Source organism: Trichomycterus rosablanca, chromosome 6, assembly GCF_030014385.1.
Source record: "Trichomycterus rosablanca isolate fTriRos1 chromosome 6, fTriRos1.hap1, whole genome shotgun sequence".
Classification (NCBI taxonomy): domain Eukaryota; kingdom Metazoa; phylum Chordata; class Actinopteri; order Siluriformes; family Trichomycteridae; genus Trichomycterus; species Trichomycterus rosablanca.
The window spans coordinates 5,863,774-5,881,456 of NC_085993.1; the positions used below are offsets into that span (position 1 = coordinate 5,863,774).

Sequence of the window (17,683 nt, forward strand, 5' to 3'; positions counted from 1 at the left end):
CAAAATATAAAGAAAACACCGAAAAAAAACACTGTCTGCTTTCCGCTCACTGTAGATATATATAGAGAGAGACGGTCGGAGTTAACTAGTTCGTGACGTCACGTGTTTCGCGAATTTAGGTTCGTAATCCGAAATGTGTTCGTACGTTAAGTTGATAAAGATCGTTCGTAACCCGAAATGTTTGTATGGTAAACGGTTCATAACCCAAGGGTCCACTGTATTCTTATCTCACCCAACACTGTTATATCCACTTTATTATATCACTATAAATCATTTTATTTTAATTACTTTAGGATTTTATTTGTTATTAACCTAAAACGGAAAAGACTATAGACCTTACAGACTATAGAAAAAATTAACTAGGACTAGGATTAATAAAATAATGTTCAATTGTTTTGGATTTTGCTGGAGTTTACTGTAGTATAACAGACAACTGTGTGGATGGAATACAGGACCCCACTGGACAAGAATATTGGGTCAACTGGAAACATTCTGCCACCTTGTGGTGCTTCTAACCACTGCAAACAGCACAAATATCGATCCAACGATCTAAACAATTAATAAATGTACTGTGGTTCACAAAATAACAGACACAGCAGATAAAACTTCACTTATAACGGCCTTCAGGTTTTCCCGATTTTCTGCTGTAAGTGATTTGTCATCCACATATCAAAGGTTATTGATGTTTCCTAAGGTGACCGTATTTTACTTTTTAAAAAAGAGGACGCCTGGTTCGGGGAAGGGGGGGGGGGATTATTTTATGTCGTTGGTGAATGGCAGTGTGTATGGGGTCGAGGTTTAAATAGTTGACAAATGAGTCAATAACCATCCAGCTGTGTTACTGAACTTGATACGTACAGCTGCTCTTTAACAAGGGTCTTTATGGTCAGATCATCTTATTCCTTCACATTCAGCGTTAAGCCCTAAACAATAATAACAATAAATTAAAAAACAGTTGTCACCTATAAATTAAAATCCCTTTAGTTTCTTTGATGTGTTGTACAATCGTATCAGCCGACTTATTAGGAGTGTTTTTAACTTTAATTTGATTAACTTTAATTACTTGCTCCCATCAGTAGAAACCCAGCAGTAAGATGTGTCTTCTAGTGCTTGCTGAGCAATTTCCACAGAATGCAGCACCATCACGGTGTTGACAATAGTGATGAGAATTATGGCTCTTTAAAGGGAGTCGGATCTTTTGGCTCGGTTCCTTTTAAAGAGCCGTTCAAAAATATGACTCTTCGTTCTTCGGGAGGCGCTACTGGGTAAACTTTAAGACAACCCCATGTTAATATCACTTTTACTCATGGAAGCGGAATTGGTGGATTACAGTCGATAAGAACTGCGCAGAAATATATATATAAAACGGATCCCTGAGGCGCGACTCGGTTCCTTTCGTTCATTTCAAAGAGCCGTTCAATAGTATCGGAGCGTTCGCGAACGACCCATCACTAGTTGACAAGAGCCTCTGTGTTAAAACAGATGCACTCCTAAAAAGACCTAAAAACAAACCAATGCAAAACATACACACAGAATAGCGAGTGCAGACTAGAAAAGCCGAATCCCGGACATTTTTGGTGATTTAAAAATCCCGGCCGGACGCATCTCAAAAAGTATGGTATGGTCACCCTATGTTTCCTCCACCAATATTGAATTCTTGACCATCTTTCTTCAGTCCTGTTCTTCTCATTTAATGTTTAGTGTACAGTTAGAACAGGAACGGTGACAGAATGTTGTTGTTATGTAATGTCCAGTTTAGTCAGTTATTAAGCCTTTGGCTTGGTCTTAGTTTTGTCTGTGGCAGTATCTCTTGTATTTATTAACTAAAGCTAAGATAACCACCAATGGCGATTTCTCTAAGACAAGGGAAGCTCAGCTTCCCCTAAAATGTCAAAAATTAAATGGTCAAATATGTACAGTTGTGTTAACATTTCATTGACTACAAACGCGTTAGAACATGTTCATCTCGAAGACAAATTCGTTCAGAATCAGCTACTTATCACAAATCGACTGACTCGATTTTGTTGACTTCTCATACAGTCCCGTAGCGTCAATGCATTTGCCCGTAGAAGCTGAGCGTCTATTCACTTCAACGGGACTGCATGGAACGTTTTTTTTTTCATTGCTTCGAAACTCGCCGGTCATTGGATAAATGCCACGATTTTGTCCCACCCCCGGACGCTGAGCGTCTCTGGGGGTAAATGGTGCTGTGGGCGGGTCTGGACGCGGAGCTTCTGCAAGATGATTGGAGGATCAGTCGAAAGGCTGAATCCAGTTTTGATCGACAGCTATTTTGAGATCTACGTCACTTAATCACTGGGAGCTTCAGTCCCATCGCGGATTTTGCGAGTGAAGTTGAAAGACAAACTGCAACCCATTTCTTGGTATTTGCTTGGTGAAATTACTTGACTGTTTCCATTGTTCATCATGTTCGTATTTCTAGCTTTTTTATTTCCTAGATATCCCAAGTGATTTCTGTTTGTCAAATAAAGAATGATTCCGTATTTTACCGGACGGTTGGCAACCCTACAACAGAGTGAATTAACTGCTACACTAGAGCTAAGCTAACTGCTTATGCTAATAAAAAACAGAAATCACTTGGGATATCTAGGAAATAAAAAAGCTAGAAATACGAACATGATGAGTGCAAAAACATACAGCTAACTGAACCCTTAACGATCAAATAATGCAAGAATGCAAGGGACAAATGAAACAGAAGGGGTACTTATACAAAACACTAAACTAATACATTTTGTTTGTTTTTTTATTAGGATTTTAACATCATGTTTTACACCTTTTGGTTATATTCATGACAGGAACGGTAGTTACTCATTACACACAAGGTTAATCAGTTCACAAGGTCATATCAAACACAGTCTTGGACAATTTAGTGTCTCCAGTTTACCTCACTTGCATGTCTTTGGACTATGGGAGGAAACCGGAGCACCCGGAGGAAACCCACATGGACACGGGAAGAACATGCAAACTCCACACAGAAAGGACCTGGACACAATCGAACCCAGGACCTTCTTGCTGTGAGGTGACAGTGCTACCCACTTAGCCACCATGCTGCTCCAATCTAATAAGAAATAATCAATAGACGATGACAGAGGACAAAACGAAAGGACAGAATTGTCATATATACAAATACACTTGTAAAGTACAATGAAATTCTCTTTCCACATATCCCAAGCTGAGGGAAGCCGGGGTCAGAGTGCAGGGTCAGCCATTGTACCGCCCTCTTAAAGCAAACAAAATTTGAACCCACTATATTCCAAATGATAGCCCAAAGCTCTACCCACTAGGCTACCACTACACCCACAAAGTAATGGGCGGTGCCTGAGCATGGAACAGAAATGAGACATAAAACATAAAACAAGTCCATGTCTAGCATTGCCATGGGAACCACAATGCCATGGGGTTATTTTATAAAATGTATTTTTTTAAGTTCATGTGCATTTTTGCAGTATAAAAAATACCTGTATTTTTTACCGAGGTGTAGTTGATCAGCCAAGATCACCCAAAATGCTGAGTGTCTGACGTTTACTTACAATTGACTCTTTTTTTGCACACAATTTCATCAGAAGTTTAACCTCCTGTGGTGCATTTGAACCTGTCTAGTCGTTCATATGGGTTCTGCCTTGTGACTGAAGCTGGAACAGTGGTATAATAAAGCGTTTTTCTGTGATGATGTTCCAGCACTTTGGCTCCAGGCAGAAGCTTAGTGTGCAGCATAAAGGATCAAGGACGGAGCAGCCAAAATGAGAAAAGTGGCCCAGCTGTAGCCCCAGGTAGGAAATAAATTGCAGATAATAACTAGCATTGCCAGACACAAACAGCATAATAGATGGTAAAAATCTTTGGTTAGATCACACCCAAATCTGACAGCTCTGACCATTAAAAGATAGAGCTCATGCTGTCTGATGTCAAATCTAATTTTTATCAAAAGGATACAAGAAATGCTCTCTGGGTTCAACCTGTGTTGTCTTGACTGTATATTAAAGCTTTGCTCAGAGTTAAAGCCTCGTTTACAGGTTCAATACACTATCGCCAAAAGTATGTAAGCATCTGATCATCAGCATGTTGGAAATACTATCTAAAAACAAAATTACTATAAAAAATTCCAGTGTGTCTGTAAAAACTGCAAAAACAGCACTTGTAAGGTCAAGCACTAATGCATCATCCTGCTTTCAAGAAGAACTTACAACTTCCTGCCTCCAAAAGGTCGTCATTGCACCAATCATTAAAGCCTTAAACTTCCCTACTTACAAAATGGCGTCTTTGTGCCTCCTTATCTCAAGAAAGGGTGTCAGCCGCTCAGGTGGCGCAGCGGTAAAGTACTCTAGCGCACCAGAGTTGGGGTTTCTAATACATCGTATCAAATCTCAGCTCTGCCTTTCCGACTGGGCTGGGCGGCTGCATGAACAACGATTGGCTGTTGTTTAGGGTCAGGGGGTAAAAAAGTCGGATCATAGGTCCTCATAACTGGTGCAACTGCGGCCCCTGCTGGCCGACTGATGGCGCCTGCACAGGGCTGAGGAATAATGCTGATGGGGGTGTGGCCCTCCATACACAGTAACCGTCAAGTGTATGAACTTGACTCGTGCAGGTGAAAAATGCAGTCTGTACTGACTGTACGTGCCGGAGGGGGTGTAAGTCATTTGAGAGGCGTCCTCAGTCAGCGGTGAAGGGTCGAATCAGTATAGAGAACGCATTCAGGGTAATTGAACACGAAAAAGGGTGTCCTCATGCCTCCCTGCCTCAAAGAGAGCAACCTTGAACTTTCCTGCTTTCAAAACGGTGTCCTTGTATCTCGCTATCTCTGCCTCTGTCTGGAAGGACCTCAGATAGATCACCAATTTTACACCTAATGCTCCACACTCCACTAATGACTCACGCCTAGTAAAAAGCCTGAATGAGTTTTTCTTGATGCATGTTCGATAATCCAGGTACACAAATCCACAAAGTTGAATCAGTTCATCTGGACACAAGTTTATTGTAGAGATACGTTTCATCACTCATCCAAGTGATTTCTTCAGTCTGAGCTGGTGTTGAATAACCTCAACCTTATATGCAGACGATTTGCATAACGACCGATCACCGCCCATTGCATAACAATAAAACAATTAAGTGATCAGGTCCATATGCAAATCACAATGACCATTAATTACAATGGCCATGTGTGCCTTTCACACATGATTGGGGTAAAGCTCCTATCACGGTGTTGTGAGATGGTGAGAGGTGTACTCTCAGGCCCCCCCTCGGTTCAGGGATGGTCGTTCCCTCTTCACATAGATGGCCTCTTTGACTCCTCGTTCAAACCAGCATTCCTCCTTGTCAAGGATCTGTCCATTGTCATCATTAAATGAGTGGCTGCTGGCTTGCAGGGGAGTGTAAACCGCAGAGGTCGATCTTCTATGTTGGGCCGTCCGTTTCGCCAGTGGCTGTTTAGTTTCCCCGATGTACAGTTCCCGGCAATCCTCCCGGCACCTAACAGCATACACTACGTTACTCTGTTTGTGTCGAGGTTTTACTGTCGATTTTGAAAGACAAAGGGGCGGTCCTGACACATTCCCCTTAACACAACAAGCCTTTATCTCCAGCTCCACTACCTCAGCAGGGGTCTAGGCTGATACTCAGCCGTCCACCTTAAAGCCCCCCTCATCCCACCAAACCACAACAATGATACTCTCTCAACGTGAGCCACCCTGAAGCACTGTGCTAACCAGCTGTGTCTAGGGTTCACAGACACCTTTAACATATCACTGGAAACATGTCTTGCACCATCCTGCTGTAAATGCTCCATCATCAACCCCATGCACAAAATGATAAGGCTTATTGATGTCAATGACAACAGACATGTCGCCTTGACCTCTGTGGTCATGAAGTCTTTGTTCTGTCCCAACTCAAATCCACAACAAACCCACCACTAGACCCCCTGCAGTTTGCCTTCAGGGCCAACAGGTCACTGTAGACATTGTCCAGCATCTGGAGTCAGTGGGAACCTGTGCTAGAATACTGTTTGTGGACTTCAGCTCCATATTCAATACAATAACTTTGGCTCTACTGGATGAGTAGGTGGATCTTTGACATTCTGTTTAACAGGAAGCAGCTCGTGATGCTAGGAAAACATATTTCTGACCCACAGACCACTAGCACCAGTTCCTTCTTAAGGCGGTGTCCTTTCTACATTACTTTTCTCCCTTTACACAAACAGCTAAACCTCCAGTCACCAGTCAGTCAAGCTCTTGAGGTTTGCAGATGACACCACCATCATTGGGCTCGTACCTGATGGGGATGACTGTACTTACAGATGGGAGATGACTATTTGTTGACATGGTGTAGAACCTGGATCTCAACACCCTAAAAACAGCTGATGTGTTTGTGGATTTTAGAAAGGACCCAGCCCCACTTGACCCAATCACCTGTGTTGGTTCCCAGTTGTGGACTCATCTTCCACAGGACCTCAAGTGGGAACAGAATATCACCTCCCTCACCAAGAAAACACAACAAAACACATAGCTGGAATGTTTAACCTGCCAAAGGTATTGATAATGCCCTTTTACACAGTCATCACCGAGTTCATCCTCTGCTCCTTTACCACCAGCTGGTACCTTGCTGCCACTACAGGACATCATCTGCTTTGCTAGGAAGGCTGCCATCTCTCCAACTTGCACTACACATGCTCAATGCATTACACATTTTGCACATACTGCTCATACTGTTAACATCTGCACTGGACACATTTTCTCCTTCGAAACACTCACAGTAAATCAAAATCTGATTCTGTTTCTGATCCCTGCTTCCAAAAAGGCATCATTCTGCTTCACTGCCTCCAATAGCCTTCAGGCTGCTCTTATCTAGTTGCAGACCTTTTTACTCTCCTGCCCCTGCATGCTCTTCTGTGTGGAATTCTGAGCACAAACAAGAGCAATCATAGTACTATGTGTCTCAATACTTTTATAGTGTACATTCCCATTTTAATTTCTGTTTTTAACATTAGTAGGAATGGTCAGACTACAATTAAAAGGCTAAGATGATAAAAAAAAACTGTAAATGACTTCTTAAAGGTAAAGGCGGTACCAGGTGTAATTTGCAAAATGAGTTACAGCTTTAGTGAATTGAACTTATTTTGTATGATGAGCTCCAGCTTTGGTAAAATGACAGATTTACTCAGATAGCAATTGTATTTATATCTTCATACATCTTTGCAAGAAAAAAAACACTCTGGCCCCTGATTGCTGTTAAATAATAATAAAGGAGCTCATTCGGAAATTGTGGACATTATCTATTATTGCCAAGGTGCACAGAACAAACTCACACTCGTCCATATATTACCTGGTGTGCCGACAACATTGTAAGAAAAGCAACCTGCAGTAAAATTAACACCACAGTTATCATTTGTCATAATTCACTATGAACATGGCACAGTAATGCCTGTGGAATAGCAAACACAATCAGACACAATGATCTCCACAAGTATTTGGACAGGAAAGCTTTAGTTTGACTCTGTATTCCAGTAAGCTTAGTTACTTGTTGCTTTTACAAAAACACATTACATTTAATACATTTAGATATCCCTGACCAAGGCCTCAACAAGTTCATAGTTGCTCCAAGCTTCTTCCATTTCAGTATTATTGAGGTGGTCCTGGTAACACTCAAACTTTAGATATTATTTTATATGCCTATCCACAATATGATTGTGGAAATCCAAAGAGAGTTACTTGGGCATCCTGGGTTGTTTTTTTCTGTCAATGCAGAGAAAAAGTGGGCTTTGGACTCCAGTGTGACTTTTTAAACTGTTTACAATCTTACTCCAATTGAATTCTAGACACATTTAAAGAATAAATAAAGCAAACAGAAGCTTAATTTGTAGTGCAACAGCAAAGGGTCTGTACATTTGTGAATAAAAGTTTGTTTTGATTTTTGATAAATTTTTAAGAAACTTTGAAAACACTTTGGGTGATTATGTGTAGACTGATAGGTAAAAATGGCACTTATATCCATTTAAAATCAAATCCACAACGTGTAAAAATGGTCATGTACTTGTATGACGTGTATGCATGTGAAAGTATAACACTGATCAGGGGTGGTATTAAAAGTGCTGGAAGAATGATGATTTATTTGTGAGTTTTTCATGGTACCTCACTTTGGTTTAACCCTGTATGCTTTCTTTTTATTTATTGCACTTGGCACGCTAAAAGTTTACCATGTTCATGTTAGATGAATTATGTAACAACAACAACATTATTTAGAATAATAATAGCCATCTTGTTTTACCCAGGATGTGCGAAGGTCCTGGGCTCAATCCCCAGGTGGGGCGGTCCGGGTCCTTTCTGTGTGAAGTTTGCATGTTCCTCCCGTGTCTGCGTGGGTTCACTCCGGGAGCTCCGGTTTCCTCCCAAAGTCCAAAGACGTGCAAGTGAGGTGTGAGGTTAATTGGAGATACAAAATCCAATTCAAATCCAAATGACTGTGTTCGATATAACCTTGTAAACTGATGAATCTTGTGTAATGAGTAACTACCGTGTCTGTCGTGGATGTAACCGGGTGTAAAACATGACATTAAAATCCTAATAAAACAAACAAACAAACAAACCCAGGATGCGCAGTTTGTTTATGTCTTGGCCCTTAGCAAGCTAGTAGCTCACCACAATAATAATCCTACACCTGCAATTTGTTGTATTTAATGCCAAGATTAACCAAAGTACCATAAATAGATCTAACAAATATACAAAAATTTTTGGCAATGACAGAGGTCAAACGTTTCCTGTAAGTCTTCACCAGGTTTGCACACACTGTAGCTGGTATTTTGGCCCATTCCTCCATGCAGATCTCCTCTAGAGCAGTGATGTTTTGGTCGCTGGGCAACACGGACTCCACAAATTTTCTATGGGGTTGAGGTCTGGAGACTGGCTAGGCCACTCCAGGACCTTGAAATGCTTTTTACGGAGCCACTCCTTCGTTGCCCGAGCGGTGTGTTTGGGATCACTGTCATGCTGGAAGACCCAGCCACGTTCCATCTTCAATGCTCTCACTAATGGAAGGAGGTTTTGGCTTAAAATCTCATGATACCTGGCCCCGTTCATTCTTCCCTTAACCGGGAAAAAAACAGCCCCAAAGCATGATGTTTCCACCCCCATGCTTCACAGTAGGTATGGTGTTCTTGGGTTTTTCTTCTTCCTCCAAACACGACGAGTTGAGTTTTTACCAAAAAGTTCCATTTTGGTTTCATCTGACCACATGATATTCTCCCAATCCTCTTCTGGATCATCCATATGCTCTCTGGCAAACTTCAGACGGGCCTGGACATGTACTGGCTTAAGCAGGGGGACACGCCTGGCACTGCAGGATTTGAGTCCCTCTCGGCGTAGTGTGTTACTGATGGTAGCCTTTGTTACTTTGGTCCCAGCTCTCTGCAGGTCATTCATCAGGTCCCTCCGTGTAGTTCTGGGATTTTTGCTCACCGTTCTCATGATCATTTTGACCCCATGGGATGAGATCTTGACCCCAAGGGAGATTATCAATGGTCTTGTATGTCTTCCATTTTCTTACAATTGCTCCCACAGTTGATTTATTCACACCAACCTGCTTACCTATTGTAGATTCACTCTTCCCAGCCTGGTGCAGATCTACAATTTTCTTCCTGGTGTCCTTCGACAGCTCTTTGGTCTTGGCCATGGTTGAGTTTGGAGTCTGACTGTTTGAGGCTGTGGACAGGTGTCTATTATACAGATAACGATGTCAAACAGGTGCCATTAATACAGGTAACGAGTGGAGGACAGAAGAGCATCTTAAAGAAGAAGTTACAGGTCTGTGAGAGCCAGAAATTTTGCTTGTTTGTGGGTGACCAAATACTTATTTTCCACCATAATTTACAAATAAATTCTTTAAAAATCCTACAATGTGATTTCCTGGATTTTTTTTTCTCATTTTGTCTCTCATAGTTGAAGTGTACCTATGATGAAAATTACAGACCTCTCTCATCTTTCTAAGTAGGAGAACTTGCACAATCAGTGGCTGACTAAATACTTTTTGACCCCACTGTATATATATATAAATATACATTGTTAGATTAATAAATATAGAATATACAAAAAATAAAACAGCGGGAGTAAAAGAAACACCTGGTTAACCATCTTCATATGCCAGAGAGAAAAGGTAGGTTTTAAGACAAGTTTTAAAAGCATTAATTGAAGTCTGGGATTTAATTCCAGGAGGTAATGAATTCCACAGTCTGGGAGCAGCGACTGAGAAAGCACGGTCACCCTTGTGTTTTAAGCGAGACTGGGGTACATTTACTAAAGATTTGTTTGAAGATCGGAGTGTCCTTTGTGCCTTATAAGGACATAACATGTCACTGATGTACAAAGGGCCATACCGTGGAGTGCCTTAAATACAAAGAGTAAAATTTTGAATTGGACCCTATATTTTATGGGGAGCCAATGTAGGGAGGCCATGACCGGTGTAATGTGTTCACGTTTTTTCGTACCAGTAAGCAATCAGCGGCGGCATTTGGGACAAGCTGCAACCGGGTCAAAGAAGACTGACAAACACCCATGTAAAGTGAATTACAATAATCAAGGCGTGATGTAATAAAGGCATGAATGACTGTCTCAAAATCTTTAAATGATAAAACAGATTTCAATTTGGCAATGCGTCTTAATTGGTAAAAGAGCTGGATCGAAAATAACCCCTAGATTTTTAGCACAGCAGGACAAACTAGGGAAGAGAAGTTTCAAATCATCGCCAATAATTTGGGAACTTGAAGATGAACCAAAGATGACTACCTCAGACTTGCTCTCATTAAGCTGAAGGAAGTTACTAGTTAACCAGTGTCTAACCTCCTTCATACATTGAGAGCCTACTCAAGCAAAACCTATATAACATATACCTAAATAACCTAGTAGCCTAGTAGGGGGTGTGTATAATGTACAGTCACATGAAAACACAAAAGTATTGGGACATGTTTTTAACAAAGCAGGATTGTTATAATATTGGCCTCTTGAGTAGTTTGTACAAGAGGTTAAGTTTTTTCCACTGTAATTACGCAATTCCTCAACTTTAGATACTTCTAAATGTTAAGTTAATATTAAGATATTTGTTAAGAGAAGCACAAACAAGAGCAATCATAGTACTACGTGTCCCAATACTTTTATAGTGTACATTCCCATTTTAATGTCTGTTTTTAACATTAGTAGGAATGGTCAGACTACAATTAAAAGGCTAAGATGATAAAAAAGGTAAACGACTTCTTGAAGGTAAAGGCGGTACCAGGTGTAATTTGCAAAATGAGTTACAGCTTTAGTGGATTGAATTTATTTTGCATGATGAGCTACAGCTTTGGTAAAATGACAGATTTACTCAGATAGCAATTGCATTTATATCTTCATACATCTTTACAGGAAAAAAAAACAACTCTAGTAAGCAATATCTCAACTTTAGATACTTTTAAAACGATCAATACTTAAAGATAAATGAGCGAGTTGTACAATATTAAGATATTTGTTAAGAGAAGCACAAACAAGAGCAATCATAGTACTATGTGTCATAGTACTATGTATTTTTTACTAAGCACTTAAGCTGATTTGTACTTACTTACTAACACACTTTTCCATTAAAAAAAACAAAAAACAAAAAAACACTTTGGTTCTAACAGGTTGTAGCAGATTTGTGTTCTTGGATTGTGTCTACCTAAACTAGAGTAATGAAATGTTTACTATGGAAGCACTACTGTAAGTCGCTCTGTATAAGAACGTCTGCCAAATGTCGAAAATGTAAAATGAAATGTAAAATGTGTCCCAATACTTTTATAGTGTACATTCCCATTTTAATTTCTGTTTTTAACATTAGTAGGAATGGTCAGACTACAATTAAAAGGCTAAGATGATAAAAAAGTTACTTCTTGAAGGTAAAGGCGGTACCAGGTGTAATTTGCAAAATGAGTTACAGCTTTAGTGGATTGAATTTATTTTGCATGATGAGCTACAGCTTTGGTAAAATGACAGATTTACTCAGATAGCAATTGCATTTATATCTTCATACATCTTTACAGGAACAAAAAAAAAAACAACTCTAGCAAGCAATACCTCAACTTTGGATACTTTTAAAACAGTCAATACTTAAAGATAATTGAGTGAGTTGTACAATATTAAGATATTTGTTAAAAGAAGCACAAACAAGAGCAATCATAGTACTACGTGTCCCAATACTTTTATAGTGTACATTCCCATTTTAATTTATGTTTTTAACATTAGTAGGAATGGTCAGACTATAATTAAAAGGCTAAGATGATAAAAAAAGGTAAACGACTTCTTGAAGGTAAAGGCGGTACCAGGTGTAATTTGCAAAATGAGTTACAGCTTTAGTGGATTGAACTTATTTTGTATGATGAGCTCCAGCTTTGGTAAAATGACAGATTTACTCAGATAGCAATTGCATTTATATCTATAAACAACTCTAGTAAGCAATACCTCAACTTTAGATTCTTTAAAAACAGTCAATACTTAAAGATAAATGAGTGAGTTGTATAATATTAAGATATTTATTAAGAGAAGTTGTATTTTAGACAGTAGTTCTCTGTGTTTACATAATTACAATCAGTCCTGACAGAACCAAGTTGGCTCAAGAATGTATTAGCCGTTTTTTTGGAATAACACACTTTTACAGAAAGGGTTACGCGTACAAGTAAACGCCAGTTTTGACGAATTAAGGTGTTCCACAGACACAACCCATATCATAAATAAATATTAACAACATTATTAATATTGTTTTATGGTTTTTAGGTGATTAAATTGTTTTATTAGGGTAAAAACGGGCGCCTGGGCTTATCCGGAACCCCCTGCTGTAGTTAGTGGTTTAACCTGCGGAATTTTAAAGGCAACATGGCGACAGGCTGATGATGGATGTTGGGGGAATATCCAGCGCTTAATCGAGTGTCATGGCGAATGTGTTGGTGTTTATAAATGTCCGGCGTCAGAAAGGTAGGAATAATACTCGGTTATAAACCTGCAGTAGTAATAGTTCGGTATTTAGACGGGTTAAGGGCGGTCGGCGCGGTGTGTCCTTTGCTGCTGGAGTCCTTGGAGTGAAAGACACTGTAGAAAAGCTGAAAATGCTAAAGTCAGTGTGTGCAGATTCATAACATACACAGTGCATATTAGTCTTATAATGGCAGTTCTGTATTGCAGAGAACACAAACAACGTAACGCATAAAAGCCCTTAAAAGAGCGAGTAAACCTAATCAACTTTTTATAATGCAGTGCAATATACAGACTAGTGACATATGATCGGAAACCGAGCTGTAAAGTTAAGAACCGATCACCCAGGAGGCCAGAACATGTGATTTATCTCATTCTCATTCTCACCAAAGCAGTAAAGCTTCACCTCTCACTACCTAATTCTACTTAGTACTGCAAATAAGTTATAAATAATCTGTAAAGCAAACATAAATCCGATTTTCTCAACAGTGTGATCCAAACAAGTGGATAATCAGACAAAAGAAAGCAGCTCCTGAAGAACAAGCCTGGCTTGTTTTCAGGCCTCCAACTGGTCACATTGTGGACATTTTTACTCCATTAAGGCTTTTCACTTCACCACGATCTTACTTCATACTGCTTTCACATTTAAACATGGCGGAGTCCCTCGTCAAATGGCAAGCATCTTATTAACACATGGTTGCAGAGGTAAAACACAAACCAGTGCAGTTGTTCATCTGGTAACCATTAGAACCTGAATCCACCTTCTTTCCTATGTGAATAAGGACAGTACCATAATGGTAGAACCACACCTATCAGGTAGCCTAATATTCAGAGATATTGATCAAGTACTGATTTGTGCATTTAGACAGGTGCATCTATGCATGCACCATTAAACCAATGTTTACATACCTCAATAAATACTAATTTTTGTATGCTATGCATACACCATAAGTGTTTACATGTATATAGTACCATAATGTACATTTTTATTCTTATTGCTTGTTTTTATACTGTAAGTGAATGTTGTATGTATACAAGAAGTTGTTGTTGTCTGATGTGAGTTGCTGTAACAAAGAAATTTACTGCAAAGGATCAATAAAGTATCTATCTATCTATCTATCTATCTATCTATCTATCTATCTATCTATCTAATCTAATCTAATCTAATCTAATCTAATCTAATCTAATCTAAATTAAACAGTGTAATGTAATGAAAGTGGCAGTAAGGTAGACCAGTAACCTGAACATTAACAACGTAAACTTTGTAGATTTTAAGTCAAGTCAGTAGCAAGCAGTTCATTCCAAGTACTAATGAAACTGGCTAATCAGAACAAATAAAGGTACTGCATCTTTATTCGCTGTGTTAAAGCATTTTGATTGCACAATCAAAATGCTTTCCATAGCATAAGGGCTACTGGGCCCCCAGTGTAGGAATACAGCCGTGCTGACAATGTATATCAGCCAATATAAGGTGTTTACTGAATACTTCTGCTGTTTCATTTTTACCGCTGCATTGCTTGACATTTTAGAAACCACTTTTTGTTCTTCCAGGAATTGCTGCAGCTTTGAGTCGACCTGACTAGAACGTGCTAAAGATTTTTTTAATGAACATAAGAACTTATTCAGTAAAAACAACAGTTGGGTTGCCTTTCTTAGGTGTTTTAGATTTTAAGTGAGCCAAAAGCTAAAAATGGCTTGAAACATCACATAATGTTTTAGTTTTAGTCTTTTAGTGCTTATAGATGGGCGGCACAGTGTGTAAAACTGTCGCCTCACAGCAAGAAGGTCCAGGATTCGATCCCCAGATGGGCGGTCTGGGCCCTTTCTGTGTGGAGTTTGCATGTTCTCCCATGTGACTGCGTGGGTTTGAGCTCCTGTTACTTTACACAGTCCAAAGACATGCAAGTGAGGTGAATTGGAAATACAGAATTCTAACCCTAATAATAAATAGTGCTTTTAGATAACACAGGGCTCATATTAAAATTCATTGTAATGTTGTCGCTGCACAGTTGTGTTTGCTGGGGACTCCCTTTGCTTTCAGTACAGCAATCATTGTGGCCTGGTAACCACAACGTTTTGGGAATCTTACTTTGGGATTTTGGTCCATGTGGCCATGATTGCGTCATGTAATTGCTCCCATTTTACCTCATTCCAAAGGTGGACTATTGAATTGAGATTTGGTGGCACTGATCGGGCGGCACGGTGGCTCAGTGGGTAGCGCCGTCGCCTTATAGCAAGAAGGACCTGGATTCGATCCCCAGGTGGAGCGGTCTGGGTCCTTTCTGTGTGGAGTTTGCATGTTCTCCCCGTGTCTGCGTGGGTTTCCTCTGAGAGCTCCAGTTTCCTTCCACAGTCCAAAGATGTGAAAGTGAGGTGAATTGGAGATACAAAATTGTCCATGACTGTAACCAAAGTGTGTAAAACATGAAGTTAAAGCTAATCCTAATAATAAATAGTGTTTTTAGATAACACAGGGCTCATATTAAAATTAAATCAAATGTAATGTTGTCACAGTATACTTGTGACCTGGTAACCACAAAGTTTTGAAAATCTTTATTTGGGATTTTGGTCCATGTTGCCATGATTGCGTCATGTAATTGCTCCCATTTTACCTCATTCCAAAGGTGGACTATTGGAATGAGATTTGGTGACTGGGTGGCCTGTCACAGTACACTGATCTCATATGACCTGTGCTTTGTGACAAGGTTCTTATTATGTTAAAAGTAACTATTTTAAGGAAAGTGATAGTAAAAGGATAGTAAAACGAGGCTTGATTTGATTTAAACAGTTTTTATGTATGGTGCAGCACTGATCTGTCTGTAGACTGCAGTGTGAACTGAATGTATTACTCTGAGTACATTCTGTACAATGTATAATGCACACCAGAAGTTTGTCAGACATCCTATTTTAAAACCACGGGCATTAATGTAGAGTTCCGAAAGCATTGTACAGCACTTGCTCCTCTGGGAAGGCTATTCACAAGAATTTGGATTTGTGGAAATATGTGCCCACTTGGACAAAAGAGCATTTTTAAGGTCAGAGAAATGCTAGATGAGATGGCCTGTCTCACACATGGATGGCATTTCAGCTTATTTCAAATATGTTTAATGGCAGACCACTGGAGTGTATTCACACCCAACACGTCAAGCCATGTCTTTGTGGAACTATGGATTAAGAGAGGTCCATAGACATGCTGGAACAGGAAAGGGCTCAGTAGTTATGAGTAATGTCCACATATGGTTGGCCAATGAGTTTTTGGATTTATTACATTGTCTGAGCTGATTTTAAAGTTATGCTTGAGTGTAGGTGTGTGCTTCTTTGTTATCTTTTTGCCATAGTGGTTAGCAAACTGTAAAATTAGTGACGTGGCCTAGTAGAAGAAATGAGTTTGACACCCTTGCTCTATGGACTTTAGTGCAAGAAAATCCCAGGAGCTCAGCAGTTCTGACATGCCCAAACCAGCCTGTCTGGCACCAACAACCATGCCACGGTCAAAGTCACTCAGATCTCATTTTTCACAATTCTGATCTTTGATGTGAACATTAACTGAGGCTCTCGATCCATGTCTGGGACATTTGATTCAGTGCACCGCTGCCACAATCCTGGCTGATTAAATACTTGTGTGCATTAGTGGCAACCGTCTAAACCGGTAAGGAAAAGCTACTTGACTTCTTATAATGCAGCACAATGTTCAGATTAGTGCTAAATTAATGGAAAGCCAACACAAAGTGGAGCTCCTGTGACTGAGAAGAACAGATCATACGATATGCATAATCTTTATACTCTGTAAAGCAGTGGTCCCCAACCACCGGGCCGCGCGCCGGTACCGGTCTGTGGGTCATTTATTACCGGGCCGCACAGAAAGAATAAATATTTAGAGATCGCTACATCAGCAATGAAAACACTACTTTTGTACAGGTGTTGTTGTCCCCAATCACCACTAGTTGGGAGCAGCGTCTTGTTGCAGTGAAAAAAGCGAATTCGTGAGTACTTTATTCTATTTTAAATCCTCCCGTCCCCGCCGGCCCGTGAAATAATACCTTACATGAAACCGGTCCGTGGTGCAAAAAAGGTTGGGTGTACACCACTGGTGTAAAGTACTTAGTCTCCTCTTATGCATTGTGGATGAGTGCGTTGTCAACCTGGTAGAGACCAACAGGTTTTAATCATGTTGATCAGGTGATTGACACAATATCTCTGCTAAAAACACATCGGGGCGGCTCGGTGGCTCGATGTGTAGCACTGTCGGCTCACAGCAAGAAGGTCCTGGGTTTGATCCCCTGTTGGGGCGGTCCGGGTCCATTCAGTGTGGAGTTTGTATGTTCTCCCCGTGTCTGTGTGGGTTTCCTCCGGGAGCTCCGGTTTCCTTCCATAGTCCAAAGATGTGCAAGTGAGGTAACTTGGAGACACTAAATTGTCCCTGACTGTGTTTGATATAACCTTGTGAACTGATGAATCTTGTGTAATGAGTAACTACCGTTCCTGTCATGAATGTAACCAAAGTGTAAAACATGACGTTAAAATCCTAATAAAATGAACAAACAAACGCATCGACTCAGACTTTTTCCAGTGGGATTATTCCCAAATTTGTAAAGAGTAGGGGTGAAAAGTTTGCCAAATTTGTTACTTTTACAGTCGACCACCATTAGTCAACGCTTAAGCAACAAGTATTAGCATCCCATTTAGAATATGAAAAACACTTT

At 40.0% G+C, this 17,683-nt stretch overlaps 1 protein-coding gene across 1 annotated transcript in view; it reads left to right on the forward strand.

Moving 5' to 3' along the window:
• The first annotated feature begins 12,926 nt into the window (after positions 1–12,926).
• The window catches only part of znf644b (zinc finger protein 644b), a 39,954-nt gene continuing 35,197 nt past the window's right edge, over positions 12,927–17,683 (forward strand). The window contains exon 1 of the mRNA XM_062997318.1: positions 12,927–12,983. The gene's annotated coding sequence lies outside the window, so the exon portion shown is untranslated. The remainder of the gene's footprint in view (positions 12,984–17,683) is intronic.